At 45.6% G+C, this 15,732-nt stretch overlaps 1 long non-coding RNA gene across 1 annotated transcript in view; it reads left to right on the top strand.

Moving 5' to 3' along the window:
- The window catches only part of LOC137334453 (uncharacterized), a 39,798-nt gene that overhangs the window by 1,294 nt on the left and 22,772 nt on the right, over nucleotides 1-15,732 (top strand). Inside the window, exons 2-3 of the long non-coding RNA XR_010966157.1 lie at nucleotides 2,362-2,421; nucleotides 7,638-7,708. This is a non-coding gene — a long non-coding RNA (uncharacterized lncRNA). The remainder of the gene's footprint in view (nucleotides 1-2,361; nucleotides 2,422-7,637; nucleotides 7,709-15,732) is intronic.

Below are 15,732 nucleotides of genomic sequence, written 5' to 3'. Positions count from 1 at the left end.
CAACACCTGTTTCCCGTGTGGATGAGGCAGTGGTGAACCTCACAATTTTGGGACTGTTATGCTAGATTTTCTAAGCTTGAAAGTCTTTGGGATGTGATCCCAGCAGTTACACTGCTGCCCTCCAGCATCAACCCCACCAGAATTTGTGGGATCGCTGGGAGGGTGCCTAATTTGCAATGGGTAGGCCAGCACAGGTGCTACTTTGGGTACATCTTTGGTGCCTGCAACCAAACAAAATCCAGTGCCTGTCTCCCTTTGGAGGGGTGGGTGGGGAAGAGATGTTGTCCAGGCTCTCCCTGCCCCAGTCTTGTCCCCCTTCAGGCCACTGTGTAAGGAGGGGGGGGGGGCAATCAAGAATTGTTTTTCAAAGAGATAATGCACTTTTCTTCAGACCTCCATGTCACTTCCCAGCTTAGGGAGTCTACATCTTTGGGCCCCACAAGGAAACCTCGGGCCTCCCCTGCTCCGGGCTTCTCTCCCCCTGACCAGCATTCTGCTCCTGGAACACTTACTTGGTGCCGGGGATTGTTTCTGCGGGTCACTGGTGGTGCCCTCCTGCGGCTCGATTTTAGCTGGGCAACCACTTCCAGTTGGCTTTCTGGCCCTTTTGGTCGGGAGGTCAACAAGCAGCACGTCAATGAAGCCCGGCTGTTAAAATCGGCTGAGCCAGCCTGCTGCTGCTCCCAGATGAGCCGTCCATTTGTTTTGCCGCGTTCCAGCCCATGAGTTAAAATTGAGCCTCAAGAATCACTTCTCTGGTGTCAGCTATGGCTCAGCAGTAGCACTCTCACCTCTGAGGTAGAAGGTTGTAGGATCAAGCCCCAGGCTAGAGACTTGAACTCATAATCCAGGCTGACGCTGCAGTGCAGGACTAAGAGAGTGCTGCATTGTCGGAGGTGCCATCTTTCGGATGAGACGTTAAACCGAGGCCCCGTCTTCCCTCTCAGGTGGACGTAAAATGTACCATGGCATTATTTCGAAGAAGAGCAGGGGAGTTCTCCCCGGTGTCCTGGCCAATATTTATCCCTCAACCAACATCATTAAAACTGATAATCTGGTCATTATCACATTCCTGTTAGTGGGACCTTGCTGTGCGCAAATTGGCTGTCGCGTTTCCTACATAACAACAGTGACTACACTTCAAAAGTACTTAATTGGCTTTGAGACATTCTGAGGTCGTGAAAGGCGCTATATAAATGCAAGTATTTCTTTTTCTCTAGCTAAGCTATTCAATGCTAATTGGCTCAGACTTTTTTAAAATACAGGGAACCTTCTGTTGCTACCTGCTAGAACCAGCACACTCTATGTCTGAAAGAGAGAGAAAGATTTCTCTGTTCCCTCTGTGAGATGAGGGTGGGTGGGCGGGGGGGGGGGGGGGGGTGGAGGTGGGAGGGTTTCAGCCAACCAAACTGTCAATCAAAGTTACTACCCATTGATGTGTGATCATGAGGCTCCTCGGCATCTGCTTTAGCTAATTTCCTGTTTTGCGAATGGAACGGAGTGACATCTAATCCCTCGGGTGTTTCAAAGGAGCCATCTTCTCACAATGGAATACTCTCCACTTGCCTGGATGAGTGCAGCTCAAGCAACATTCAAGAAGCTCAACACCATCCAGGACAAAACAGCCCGGTTGATTGGCACCCCATCCACCACCTTAAACATCCACTCCCTCCACCACCAGTGCACTGTGGCTGCAGTGTGTACCATTTACAAGATGCACTGCAGCAACTCGCCAAGGCTTCTCCGACAGCACCTCTAAAACCTGCGACCTCCAATACCTGGAAGGACAAAGGCAGCGGGTGCATGAGAACACCATCAGCTCCAAGCTCCCCCCCAAGTTACACACCATCCCGGCTTAGAATTATATCGCCATACATTCATCGTCACTGGGTCAAAATCCAGGAACTCCCTACCTAACAGCACCGTGGGAGAACCTTCACCACACGGACTGCAGCGGTTCAAGAAGGTTCACCACCACCTTCTCAAGGGCAATTAGGGATGGGCAATAAATGCTGGCCTTGCTAGCAACACCCGTATCCCGAGAATTAATTTTAAAAAACAATGGTCGGAAATGCTTGGAATTAATTCATATTGACCCTACCTTTTTTTACGAACTAACACTCCACATCACTGTGATAATCAGAATGGTTTCAGGCTGCTGGTTTATTGTTGAAAAAACAATGCTGCATTTATTCTTACACAAATATTATAAGTTAAAAATTCAGCTCAGGCAACACAGCAAAATCCAATTAATTACAGGTCTTTTTCCCAAATGAATTGAAAGACTTTCTGCACCAACCATCTGCATCACTGTAAAACATTTACGTCTTAATATTTTTCTTTCCCATCTTTCAAACACAGGAATTAAGGGCTGCTCACAAGAGATGATTGGTCGATTTCAAGGCATGCTGCCAATTAAAGGTAAGTGGTGGCGTATGGGAATATAAATATTAGTTGACTTTACATCAGCTGCTTAACATTTTTAAATCATATTTCAGGATTGGCAAAGGCTGTTTCAGTATATAAAAAAAATGCTTGGCCATATCCAGTGGCTGACACAATAAATGAGGAGATAGGAAACTGAGTCTGTGGCCAAGCAATGGAAAGGAACAACACTCTAGCCCCCTATTTAATGGCCAGTGAAGTGGATTTGGTGGAGAATGAGGTGGTAGCACATCATGGTGGTCTTGCTTGGCACTCCAGCTCATTCTGTGTCTGGAAGAGAGAGACAGAATTCTAAGTTTGCGGGATGAGGGGCGGGTGTGGGTTCAGCTCACCAAGCTGTCAATCAAAGTTGCAAGCCTTTGATGTGTGAGCACGTGGCTCCTCCCCACAGGGCAGCATTGCGGAATGCTTGAAAGGAGATGGCAGGAAAAGAACTTGAGGGCACAGCTGGCCAACACTGCCAGTGGCAGGGCTGGACCTATGGTGCACGTTAGCCGAAAGTGTCCTTGCAGCAGATGGCACAGTTCTACACTTAGCCTGTCTGCTGACCTTGTGCAGCCAGTTCCGCATGGTCATCACCCGATAGATGTGACTCTTCCTATTGGTGTACATGAAAAGGTACTGACTGTTGGGCGCAGTCTGCCTGCACTTAACCAACTTCTCCTCCTCTTCTGCCCCCACAAGTATGAATAAGGGGTATGCCTATTGGGAAACCCACTGTCCCAATATCATGGATATACCAAAAAAATGGCGCTACAAAAACACTTGGCACAACTAATAGGAAACAGGAAAGTAACAAAAACAAAGGAGTTTTGAAACAGCTTCAAATTGCTGTTGCAAATCATCTTATAGGGCTCTTTAAATGCAATTCCATAAACAGCACATACGAGTAACTATTTCAATCATTTCAAATATGTGGGTTGACAATTGAGCATTACACCAGCGTAAATGTCAGGTAATTGGTGGTAGTTCTAAATGGCATCATTGGGGCCTAATTTTAACATAATTAGCTAGAAAACTAATGGGTGCTCCTGGCACCAGTACAAAATACAGCCAGAACATTAGGTGGAAATGTGTTGAAATCTTCGGTCAATTTTCCAGTCAGTTACGCCCACTTTATGCCTGCTAGTCAGATGTAATCAATTGCAAAATATACCCTACCATGTCTGGACAAGAGGGCGATCAGGTGGCTCCCAAGTACTGTGCCACTTGCTGCTCTGGAGGCAGCTCCACACACTTGTAAGTTAGAATCAGAAGCACAAACTCGGCACTCTGCCATTCAATGCCACAGTACATTAGCCCATCAGCATATGCTACAATGGTGCTCCTGGATGCATCTTATTCAAGTGCTTCCCCTAATTACCTTGAGGGTAAAGACACGACCTGGTACAGGCCAGAAGCACCAGGTTCAATTTCTGGTCTGTGCTGAGCTAGTTGATCTCAGCTGGGTGATAGCTTCAGTGTCCCTGGGCTAGGGAGGAGAGGGCTGGGGGTGGAAATAAAGTAGTGATCTGCTCCTGATTGATATCTAGTGACACCTGCTGGAAAGTCTGTGCGTGTGCATGAATGTCGGGTGAGAACAGGGTTCAGCTCAACTGTGATGCCCTCTGTGGTTCAATGGCCTGCTGACACTCACTGTCTTTGCTCACACATGAAGGACAGCAAATTGGGTGAGGAGCTATAAGGCGTCTGCCATCTATGGAACAAAGGAGGGGACAAAAATTGGGGGGAAATAGTTGCTGCAGGGGAAGTATGATAATTTGGTGGTTTAAAGCCCTCTACCAACATTTTCTACATTACAACAGTGACTACACTTCAAAAGGACTTAATTGGCTGTGAGGCGCTTTGGGACATCCTGAGGTCATGAAAGACCCCATACAAATGCAAGTCTTTCTTTTTTTAAAACATTAAAGATAAATTGTATTTAGACTTGACATATCTGAATTTTTGGGTGGTCTGATCCTGAATGGCCCCGTGAGGTGATTTAGTGCTCGTTCCTTTGCATTGCAAGCTGACAAAAATCTTATCAACGCTTTTTTTGAAGAGCTGAAACAGTGCAGAAATCCATACAGAAGCTGTTAGATAATGATCACACTGTTTAAAATCTTTGATAAATAGCAGAATTGTATAGATCACAGCAAACTAAGAGGTCGGATACCATGTTGGATACAGCCCAGTTAAGCTTATTTAGAGACAGAAGTTTGTTTTTCATTGATAAACCCAGGTGAAAGGTCGAGGCCCATTGTCCAAACATCACCAAGGTTGAAAAGAGGAGATAAAATAATTCAAGAAATAGACGGTAGGTGAGAATAAGCTTGGGTTTTAAAAACCTTTAGACTGTCAGGGATGTAAGGAGTGTCCCAGTTATAAGATCCCAGGAGAGAAGGTGTTAAGGGTAGGACACTGTATGATTTCAACACAGTGAATTACCAGACCTATTTAATTAATAGTATTGCAATTGTATTATGGTCTTTCTTTTGTTTCCCCACCCCTTCCTTTCTTGTCTAACTTGGAGCAGTTTAACTGACTGCGAATGTTGTGCGTCTTCCTTAAATGGTGTGCAGCCGCTAGACTGAGTAATATATTTGTAACGATTCCAAGCTATTTGCATTTGGATGACACAAGAAACTGAAGGAAAATAGAGCCCTATTAAAATGTTAAATTAGTTAGCCAAATGACTTCAGATTGGATAAGTACCTTGGTCATAATTGCCTGACAACTCACCACAATAGTTACAGTGTCAGTAAATATGAATGATAGGGGGCAAGGATTTTTAATTACATCACACTCTAAAATTGATTTGCTCCACAGAAGCGTTACAGGTTTTAGTTCCATATATCACACAGCTCTTAGAACTCACACCAGCCAGCTATTTCTGCATCACTAATAGAAATCAGCTGTCTCATGGCAGCGTGTGTATTTTTAGTAAGTCACATGGCAGGCCTAAATTTAGACCCTGCACTAGGATATCCTCACTGGCATGAGACATAGGAGGTAAAGTTCATTTCCTTTGAACAAAGTAGGAAACTGCAAACCTATTCGATAGCCAGGCTTACAAGACCTTTTGTTTCTGTTGGTCAAAGATCTGATACCAAATGAAAAAATTACGACGTCTCCTCTAAGCACTAATATACTGGCCAGCTAAATATTAAGGCATTGATGTGTCCATTTTGTAAGTAGTTGTAAAGTAACAAGTTACCAAGATGTTCCCAATGTTTAACTGCCGTGGAAATGTTTCCTTAGCAACAATACTTCCCTTTTCTCTGAAATTAGGACTTAAAGAAAACATATCTAAACTCTTCCATTCCTTGTACTGGTAACCCATGGCTTTAATAGATAAAGACGTGTTACATTGTCCAATCTTAGATGCACTGATAATGTTGCTATAACACCTTAATCTGCTCACTAAGCCAGTTGTAGTTTTCAAATAAGTAACCATGGTAACACACATCCTTTCGCGCAGCACTACCAATGCATATAGTAGCATTATCAATTTCCTGTGAGTCGTTGAGGGATATACATTACTGCACCACAGTTCAGCTGAGTAAATATTTCATTTTTTTTTAACTAAATCAATGTTGGAAGGTTGGAAGCATTTTAAATTGAAACGAGAACAGACCTTATTGACTCTGTACAGCAATAATATCTGGGGCCTTTGGCATATGGTGAAACACAACTGAACTATTACTGCTGAAACAGTTTATCAGACATTGTGCGGATATTATGATATTGCAGTCCCTTTGCTGACACTTAATATTGGTTAGTAGATGGCAATATAGGTTTTTTTATAAGCCTGTAAACAGCACAAATGTCATTCATCTTGGTGTTGGAAGTTGATTTTTTTTAAAATCTATACTATATATAAAAATGTATCTGGCAGGTCTTTTGCCCATCGCACTTCAAACAGAGGGGCCTATTCAAAAAGCAATACACAACTGAAGAGATAGGGAATGTACAAATGAAATGCAAGCAGTGCAGCATTAAGAATTCACGGGGCCCTGAGCACCAAGATCATTCAGAGCCCTTCTGTACCCACTGCACAACCGACCCTCCACAAACCACCCCACATCATCCCCCTTACCCTCCAATGTCCCCCCCCCTCCCATGCTTGCAGCTCTTCCTGTGCCCCAGACCACTGCCTGACCCCTGCCATAACCCCAAACCTTCTAGTTCTTCCAAATTGCCCAACTTCCTGAGTCAACCTACAATAACAATAACAACTTGCATTTATATAGCACCTTTAATGTAATAAAGTGTCCCAATGTGCTTAATGGGAGCGTAATCAGACAAAATTTGACACCGAGCCATATGAAGAGATATTAGGACAGGTGACCAGAAAGTTGGTCAAAGAGGAGGGTTTTAAGGAGCATCTTAAAAGAAGAGAAAGAGGTAGAGAGGCGGAGAGATTCAGGGAGGGAATTCCAGAGCTTAGGGTCTAGGCAGCTGAAGGCACGGCCGCCAGTGGCGGAGTGATGGAAATCGGGGATGAGCAAGAGGCAAGAATTGGAGGAGCGCAGAGATCTTGGAGGGTTGTCGGGCTTGAGGAGGTTGTAGAGATAGGAAGAGGCGAGGCCACGGAGGGATTTGAACACAAGGATGAGAATTTTAAAATCGAGGCATTTTAGGTCAGTCAGCACGGAGATGATGGGTGAAAAGGACTTGGAGCGAGTTAGGATACGGGCAGGAGAGATTTGGATGAGGTCAAGTTTATTACATGTACTTGCACACACTTTGCATCAGGGGTCACTGGATAAAAACCAGCAGCAGATAGATGCATTGGCTGTTTCTTTTCTCTCCCAGGTTAATTATATTACTCCCACTGCCGCTCTGGCTGATATTATCTAACTCATTCCCAGACCAGCGATCACATTTGGAAACCTCTCAGTGTGTATGGCTCACTAGCATACCACATGGTGGGCTAGAAATTCGGCCGTGTAGCGTCCGTTTTTCAGACGCTACGCAGCCACCTGAGGTCCCAAAATGGCATCTGGAATGCGCATGCACGTTTCTAGCGTGATGTGCGCCAGAAGCTATCTTGGTAAAGGGGTTCACGCAGACGCCAATAACGAACGTCGGCAGCTTGTAAAGTAAGGAGAATATGCATTAGATCAGTGTGCAACGCTGATTTAAGGGGATAGATACCATTTTGGCACAGAGTGCTCCAGCCAATGCACTTTCTTAACCTCACACAGCCGAACATGTCTTGGACAGCCTGGAGGAGCCCCCAGCAGCGCTATTTAAAGGGACCATGCAGGATTTACAGGTTAGTTGCTGGCTTATTGCTTCTGGCTGCTGATGCATTTGCAACCGTTTTTGGAGGTCTCCTATTCTTGAATACTAGGACGAGGGGACATAGCCTACATTTAGAGTTAGGACGTGCAGGAATGAAGTTGGGAAACGCTTCAACACGCAAAGGGTGGTAGAAGTTTGGAACGCTCTTCTGCAAACGGCAGTTGATGCTAGCTCAGTTGTTAATTCTAAATCTGAGATTGATAGATTTCTGTTAACCAAGGGTATTAAGGGCTATGGGGCTAAGGCCCATATGGAGTTAGGTCATAGATCAGCCATGATCTTATTGAATGACGGAACTGGTTCGAGGGGCTAAATGCCACTGCCACTTGCTGCCTCCTGTTATGCATCACCTTTCCCTGCAAGAAAGCGAGATGTGTGTCAGCGATTGTCTTGGTTGATTAGCTGCCAGTGTGTGTGACCTGTGAGTTGTGGATGTGCGGCTTGCAACAGTGTGTAAGCATCTGATTTGAATGGTTGCGTACTGATTGAAAGAGTTTGTTGGTATGTGGGTGATGGGGGTGTAGTGCATGGAGCAGTGGATGCGGCTAGTGGTGCAGTTGGTAGGAGACGCCACTTGACAGTTGACCTCCCTCACCTTGACCACTCGTGTCAAAGCATTGAACTTCCACGAACATCCATGTTTGTGGTGCTATGCGCCTGGCATTGACTTCGTCCCCTACTGCTCCCCAGTGCCTCTTGAACATATGTCTGGAGGGCCTCTTGCCCCCTCTGCGGATATAGGATGCCCCTCCTTCTGTCCACCTCTTGCACCAAGGCCTCTAGTGCATCATCCAAGTACCTTGGTGCACACTCTCTCGCAGGCCTGGTACAAACACAGATCGGCAGATTGGTGAGGTCTGGCGTGCAGATTGTAGACTGTTTGATTTAGCGTGACTGCTATTCAATGTTTTGACATAACTCATCAGTTTGTAAACATAGGGACGGGACCTGCGTCTGTGTTTTACGTGTGCGATATCTGATCTCCGTTCAGACTCCGTGTGGACCCGTACCTTATATTTTGCACATAAGAGGTGCAGGCTGCCTTTAAGAGTTGCAGGCTGCCTTTAAGAGGTGCGAGCCACTCGCGATATTTGGGCCCCCCCTATTGGTGAGAAATGCGAAGCTGGCTAGAACAATGCAGCTAGGCCCGGCTGCTGCGCTACAATCAGGTAAGTGAGGAGGCAGCACGAATCTCACATGTTACCTGCATCGTGATTGGGCGCAGGTTAATCACACACCGCAATGCCCGTGCCCAGATTCGGGGGTTAACCAATTTAACCCCCAGTATCTTTACCCAATGAGCCATGAGAGAAACTCCCTCCACAACTAATCATCTTTGGGTTTCTGTTCATTCCCAATTATTCCTCGTCAAACGGGAGCCACTGAACTTAAGTTTTTTTTTCATTTCAGTCTCGGGATGTGGGCTTTGCTAGCAAGGCCGACATTTATTGTATGTCCACTGAATGGCTTGTCAGGCCAGTTCAAAGGATGGTTAAGAGTCAACCATGTTGGTGTGGCATTAGAGTCGTGTGGAGTATAAACACTGGTATGGACCAGTTGGGCCGAATGGCCTGTTTTTGTGCTGTACATTCTGTGTAATTCGATGTAGAGTTATATATGGGCCAGATTAAATAAGGACGGCAGGTTTCCTTCCCTAAAGGACATTAGTGAACCAGCTGGGTTTTCACGACAATCTGACAGTTTCACGGTCACTTTTACTGATACCAGCTTTTTATTTCCAGATTTTTTAAACTGAATTCAAATATTCTCAAACTGCCATGGTGGGATTTGAACTCACGTTCCCTGGATCATTACCCAAACTAACTTCTAGAATTGCATTTGCCAGTTCCAGTCTATAAAAATGTTGTTAGGAGATATTCCAGAGTAACTGGCGTGACTGTGGGGAAATAATTAAGAGTCTGCTCAATTTATACAGATCTGTAAGTGGCATTGGGCAAAGCCTGCCCTGGCCCGGATATAACTTCAAGTACCCTACTCCTACTGAGGTGAGAGCGATACACTGACTAGCTGTCCAAATTAAAGGTCAATATCAATAAATCTTTACACAACAATTCTGAAATTGGAGTCAATGAAGTGTGAAATATCCTATGGTCATGGAAATCTGTCCCATTTTAGTGCAAGTGTCATACCACTGTTTCAATGTGAGGTCTCCATTACTCCCTGATCAAACACGAGGCCTAAAGAACAACCATCCTTTTAGCAAATGAATTAAAATAGAATTTCTTTAAAGGAAGAGGCCCTTTAGTAATATCAGCTCTGGGCCATTCTTTCTTCAGTACCAGAATTAAAGGAGCACCTGGTTGCACCAGAGGCCTCATTACAGAATCTTTATGACATGGTGAATGGGATCAGACAAGGACTCTGACAATAAATTAAAATGATCAGTGTGAAATGCTTCTTTAAAAAGAGCAGCAGAAGATCCAGTAAAATGACTGGCACGCACTTCACTGAAATAACTGAGCCCGTGTAATAGTTTCCAAGTGGAAGCATTTTCTGTACTTGGCCCATTGAAAAGAAAAAAGTGGTTAATGAAAATGTTAATGGCCAACTACAATTTGGACAAGCTGACATTTCGTAGACCCTTTTTTTGACATTGATTAACTGCAACACTTTAAAGTGCTGAAAGAGTTTCAGGAGCGTTTGGTACAATTTCAGATAAAATGAGCAATGTGGAGGACTCGACTTTAACTCTTGCAGCAGTAAAAGGTCTTCCCGGCTTTCATTTTACACCTCAATTATTGACGCACTCAAAGCAGGTTCAGAGAAATATACAGAACACTCCTTAATTCCAAGTATTTTGCATTAGCTAACGCTGCAAATCTGTTATATATTAAAAATGCTGTGTGGGTCACAACATTTCATTTCAAAATGTTGGGCCCTGGCAGAGAGAAAGTGTTTTGCACCATTAGCCCCCATACCCCTCCCCACCTAAGGGTAAGAATTTTCCTTTCTGAAGGGACCAAAGCAAAAGCATAACCCACCCTCCTCCATTGACACTAAGCTTTGTTTGGAGGGAAAGTTTAGTTCACCACCATTCCCCTCACTGAAAATCGGCAAGGACAACTCAACCTGACCCCTAACTTAGATGAAAATTCTGTTTCTCTCACCCCGCTGAGGTTGTTTCCCCCTCTCCTCCCCTCTCCCCCATTCCCCTTTCCCCATCCTCCTTTTCTCCCCTCTCCCATTCCCTCCACCCTCCCCTCTTCTCCCTCTCCCATCTTTTCTCCCTCTCCCTCTCTTCCTTTCCCAGTCATTTCCTCCCTCCTCTCCTCTCCCCTCTCCCCATTCCCATTCCCTCCTCTCATACTTCCCTCCTCTTGCCCTGCCATCCTCTCCCTTCCTTTGCCCATTCTTCCTCCCCCCCATCTATCTGCAAGCCACTCCCACCTTCTAACCCCGCTTGACCTGAATATTACACTTGGCCTAGACTCCTCTTGTGCGATACCCACTGATTGACTAGTTATATAAAAATAGTGGACAATTTCCTGAAGGTTCAGTAGGTCAGCAGGGGGAGAGGAAAAGAGGAATGAAAAACAAAATGAATGAACGTGATCATAATGAAAATAATCTTATATGAGGGTTTGGATGGCAATAAGCTGCAAGAGCAATTATGCCATCTGATCTCCTTAATGGGATTATTGTCTCTCGATGATCCCCATCCATTATCCTGCATTACAGTTTTGACATCGATGTTGTACTCCCATAATGCCCAAGCGTCGGATATTTAACCCTTTGAAGGCTGTCTTCATTGTTCAATGCCAAAGTCAGAAATGTAACAACTTCTTCCATTTCCCTTCTTTGCACTGACCAGATTTTCTGCTAACGGTGAATGGAGGAAAATATAACCCAAGATTAATTGGAGGAATTTTAACCCCCTCCCCCCAGGAGGGGGTTAAATCGTTAAAAATGTGAAACCCGACCCCGACCCCTCGCGAACACTTCCGGTTTAACCGCGGTGGATTTGAGGGGCGCCCGTGTAACCCGTTCTGTAGAGGCGGGTCAGTGATTATAATATTTTAATGAGGCTCTGTGCCTCAGATTTTGGCAGCCATTTGAATTTAACGGCTGCCGGCCGGGTTTCCCAGGGCTCGGGAAACCAGGCAGCTGAGGGGAGGCAGGAACTATCGGATCCGGCTGGTAAGTGGTTTTCCAGCATGGCTTGTGGGCCAGGAGGAGCAGGAGTGCTTCCCTCCGGCCCGTCAAACAAAACTTCTGCCGCGATCTGCCTCCCTCCCCGCGATTGGCTGACCCCCCCCACCACCCCGCGATCTCTGCCCCCCCCCCTCCACGATCTCTCCTCCCCCCGCGATCTCTCCCTCCTCACTGCTGTGCTCCAAGTTCTCCCCCCCAACCCCCACCAGACCCCCAATCTTCTCGATTGCCAGGGTCCGCCCCCAGCGATCCCCGGCTGCGGCCTTCTACTGCAGGCTTTCCCGCTCCGCAGCCGGCCAGCCTTCCAATCTGGCCGGCTGCCGGGCTGGAAACAAAGTCAAATAATTCTAATGCGGTCCTGCCGTTAAATTCAGCAGGACCTCCGCCTTCTTGGCAGTTCCGGGTTTCCCGGTCGCAGACACGCTCCCTCCCCGAGTCCTCCCTGTAAGTATCGGGGTCAATGTATCTTTTTCAGTTTATTTCACAAAGAAATGTTCTGTGGGTCATCATCTAGCTTTATAGAGACCGTCTTCAAAATTATGTCAGAATGATACTGTAAATCATGGACAAAATACAGTTCAACTTTGTTTCTAAAGTGGGAGAGGGCTCCAGTTCCTCACAGAGTGTATTTATCAGCACCTTAGAGAAAGGAATCCCTCCACTCGTAAAGCACCTTATCACGACCCTCAGAAATGTCTCAAAGCACTTCTCGCACATTGAAATACAATCACTGCTGTTATGTCTGCAAATTATTTTATACACGAAGGTGTGAACATGCGAAAACAATGTGCAGAAAACACACAGCTGGTCCATCGAGCCTATCTCATATTGTCATGTAAGGAGTCTTACAACACCAGGTTATAGTCCAACAGTCTTATTTGAAATCACAAGCTTTCGGAGGCTACCTCCTTCGTCAGGTCAGCCTCCGAAAGCTTGCGATTTCAAATAAAACTGTTGGACTATAACCTGGTGTTGTAAGACTCCTTACATTTGTCCACCCCAGTCCATCACCGGCATCTCCGCATCATATTGTCATGGTGTAACTTATCAGTCCCCTTCCACCAGCCAGCCACGCAATCTACTGGGGAGGTTAAACAAAGAAAAAAAAACTTTAGACCATATTGGCATAGGCAGCTGCCCAGGCGCTTGTTGTGCCCGCCTGGAGCAGGTATTAGGCCTCTTACATATGCAAGCCTGATTCAAGACCCCTGCATTTAATTGGTGAGGGATGAGTTGTACAGGCTCCAGGCCTGCTCCTCTCATGATTCTTCAGTGATCGCTGCGGCCTAAGCAGCAGACGGCACTGAAAACTCATCTTTTTTCAACAAAAAAAAACGTTCCTGTAGAGCATGGAGGAGCAGAGGGCTGCTGCTGTCCTCCTCCTGTTGTCCTCCTCACCTCCTCCCCCCACACGGAACTTACCTGAGGGCTGCCGCCGGTGAGGCAGTGGCCCAAAATTGAAATGCTGGCAATGGGTGAGCTGTCTCTGCCGATACGATATTTTGTCCAAATTATTGAAATGAGGCCTGAAGGCCTCAATTTTGGGTGAGCCTCGGCCTCCTGGTTGGGGCACGTGCTCTGTTTGTGCCGTTGGTTATGGACCCGGAGATGGGCTACAACCAATTTTTATCCCACTGAGCCCAAAGAGGGCGATGAAGCTGCATCTTGGTTCAGCTCCCTCCCGCTGTCAAGCTCATTAACTCCTGTAAACTAGAACTCCAAAAAAGTCATTAACACTTCTTGTTTAAATGAAATGAAATCCAGCAGCGTTGAAAAAGACAGCAAAAGTTGTTAATGTTTTTGTGAACCTGTTTATTAAAGCAATGCTGATGTGTTAAGTGCACCACATAGTGACCCATACAGGTCCGGAAGGTTCCGTACTGAGTTAGCCAATCAGCCGGAAGAGAAGTGAGGGGGCGGCGAGGGAACTACAATTGACATTGGTGTTACTAGGCTACCAGAGAGAAAAATCAGCCATACATTCCACTCCTGATTACTATCCAGTGATTCTTACTGGAAAAGGTGCCTGTGTGGATATCAGGTGAGCCTAGGATAGCAGCCATGTTACCACAGCCCAGGGTGAGTCACTGGCTTCTGAAACAGAACAGGGGAGAAAATTGGAATGATAAAATGGTGGCCATATTCCCCCATGAAGAGGATGAACATTAACTGCCCTGCAGCAAGGCTTCTGGCAGTGAACAGTAGGTACAGACAGTGATTGTGCATCTATGCCCTGATAAGACAAAGGGGCAGAAATTGCTCGGAGTAGTGAGCCAACACTGCTCGCCGCTGCATGGATTTCTAGTAACCCATTAACTTACCCCTGTCTTTTCTTCAGGCACTTCCTCAAATAGGAAGCGGAGAAGAGCCCAACATCAGTTCAAGCGAAGTTAGGATCCTGTGAGAAGCTATTAAAATAAGGAGTAATGAGACTCTACATTTTTAAAAGTTAACTTTTAGTTGTTTGGCAGTGATTAAGACTTAGCTTAGACCTGTATACAGAGGTATTTTTAAGGTAACCTGTTTTGTGGCAAAATTAGTTACTTTCCAGCTGGGCAGATTAGCAAGTTTGCACTTTTTCAATGGTTTTCTTGATTGCAGCGTGCGATGTCCCTTTAATTCGAAGCTGCCATATCGCCGGTGAACCAGTAGGAGCGCTGTTGAGCTCACCGTTCTTTTGCAAGCAGTTTCTGCCCCAAAGTCATTAGTGGCAACAGACTTGGCTTTACCAGGGATCACACAAATACTCCAAAACGACAGCAAGATAAGACAGCTCTTTCAAGTGAGGTTTGCTACTCCCATATTTAGTTTGAATTTGCTCCAGAACCAAACGCACACAGGGGCAGCATTTTTCTTTTCCTTCTAAAATGCGAAGGGATTTTTAAGATGACCCGAGTCACCCTTTGTACAATTGTAATGAAAGGCAACGGGTGTAACACGTCAATGCAACGACCCCAAGGCATTGCCGTAACAAATAGAAACTAGTTTAAACAATCCATTCTCACTCGTTAAGTGAGAGCACATTAAAGATGTATAGATCATCAAAATCATTCTGTCGTGGAATACAAAGCCAAATCCAAAATCAGTACCCCGGTCCTGGATCAAATTCCCTCAAAAGTGTTTTTCTATTTGCTAAGGAGTTCTGGGGAGTGGATCTCATACGGAGACTCAGTTCTGGGCACCACTCTCCCCTGTTTATTTTATCTCCTGCAGCGTCCCCTAAAGAAGACCTATTGGAAGCTAAAGACGGATTATTCCCATTGCAAAGGAATCCGGCTCCGTATTTTTACTTTTAAACAGATGGCAGCTCACAAGACCCATGGAAAGAAGGGGTCCTCACTGCCACTGGAATGACAGAGGTCAGGTCCCTTATAAGAACAAGTGCAGCCAATGGCAGGGGTAGAGCCTCACTTCTCCAATGGCAAAGCCTCACTCCGGGGAATTCAAGAGTGGATTTTAAATTGAAAAGAAAATGCAGGAAATCTGAACTGATGAAACGTCATAACCCGACTTTTCCCTTGACTGATTTTGACTGACCTGCTGTGTGTTTCCAGCATTTTCAGATGTTGGACCAGATGGCTATGCTGTGCGAGCAATTGATCATGATTTAGTTTATTTTCTGTGCATCTTTTGCCCAGCAGTCATTTGCCAAAACGTTGGCTCATATTAGTGCAATACACTCGTATCCATTCTGAGCCGCTCAAAGCAGCAACATTGGCCATTTAAAAAAATTAATTCTCGGGGTGTGGGCAACGCTGGCAAGACTGGCATTTATTGCCCATCCTGAGGAGCCCTGAGAAGGCGGTGGTGGGGCTTCTTCTT

The sequence above is a fragment of the Heptranchias perlo genome, chromosome 2 (assembly GCF_035084215.1).
Source record: "Heptranchias perlo isolate sHepPer1 chromosome 2, sHepPer1.hap1, whole genome shotgun sequence".
Classification (NCBI taxonomy): Eukaryota; Metazoa; Chordata; class Chondrichthyes; order Hexanchiformes; family Hexanchidae; genus Heptranchias; species Heptranchias perlo.
This window is presented reverse-complemented; position numbering and strand designations above follow the sequence as displayed.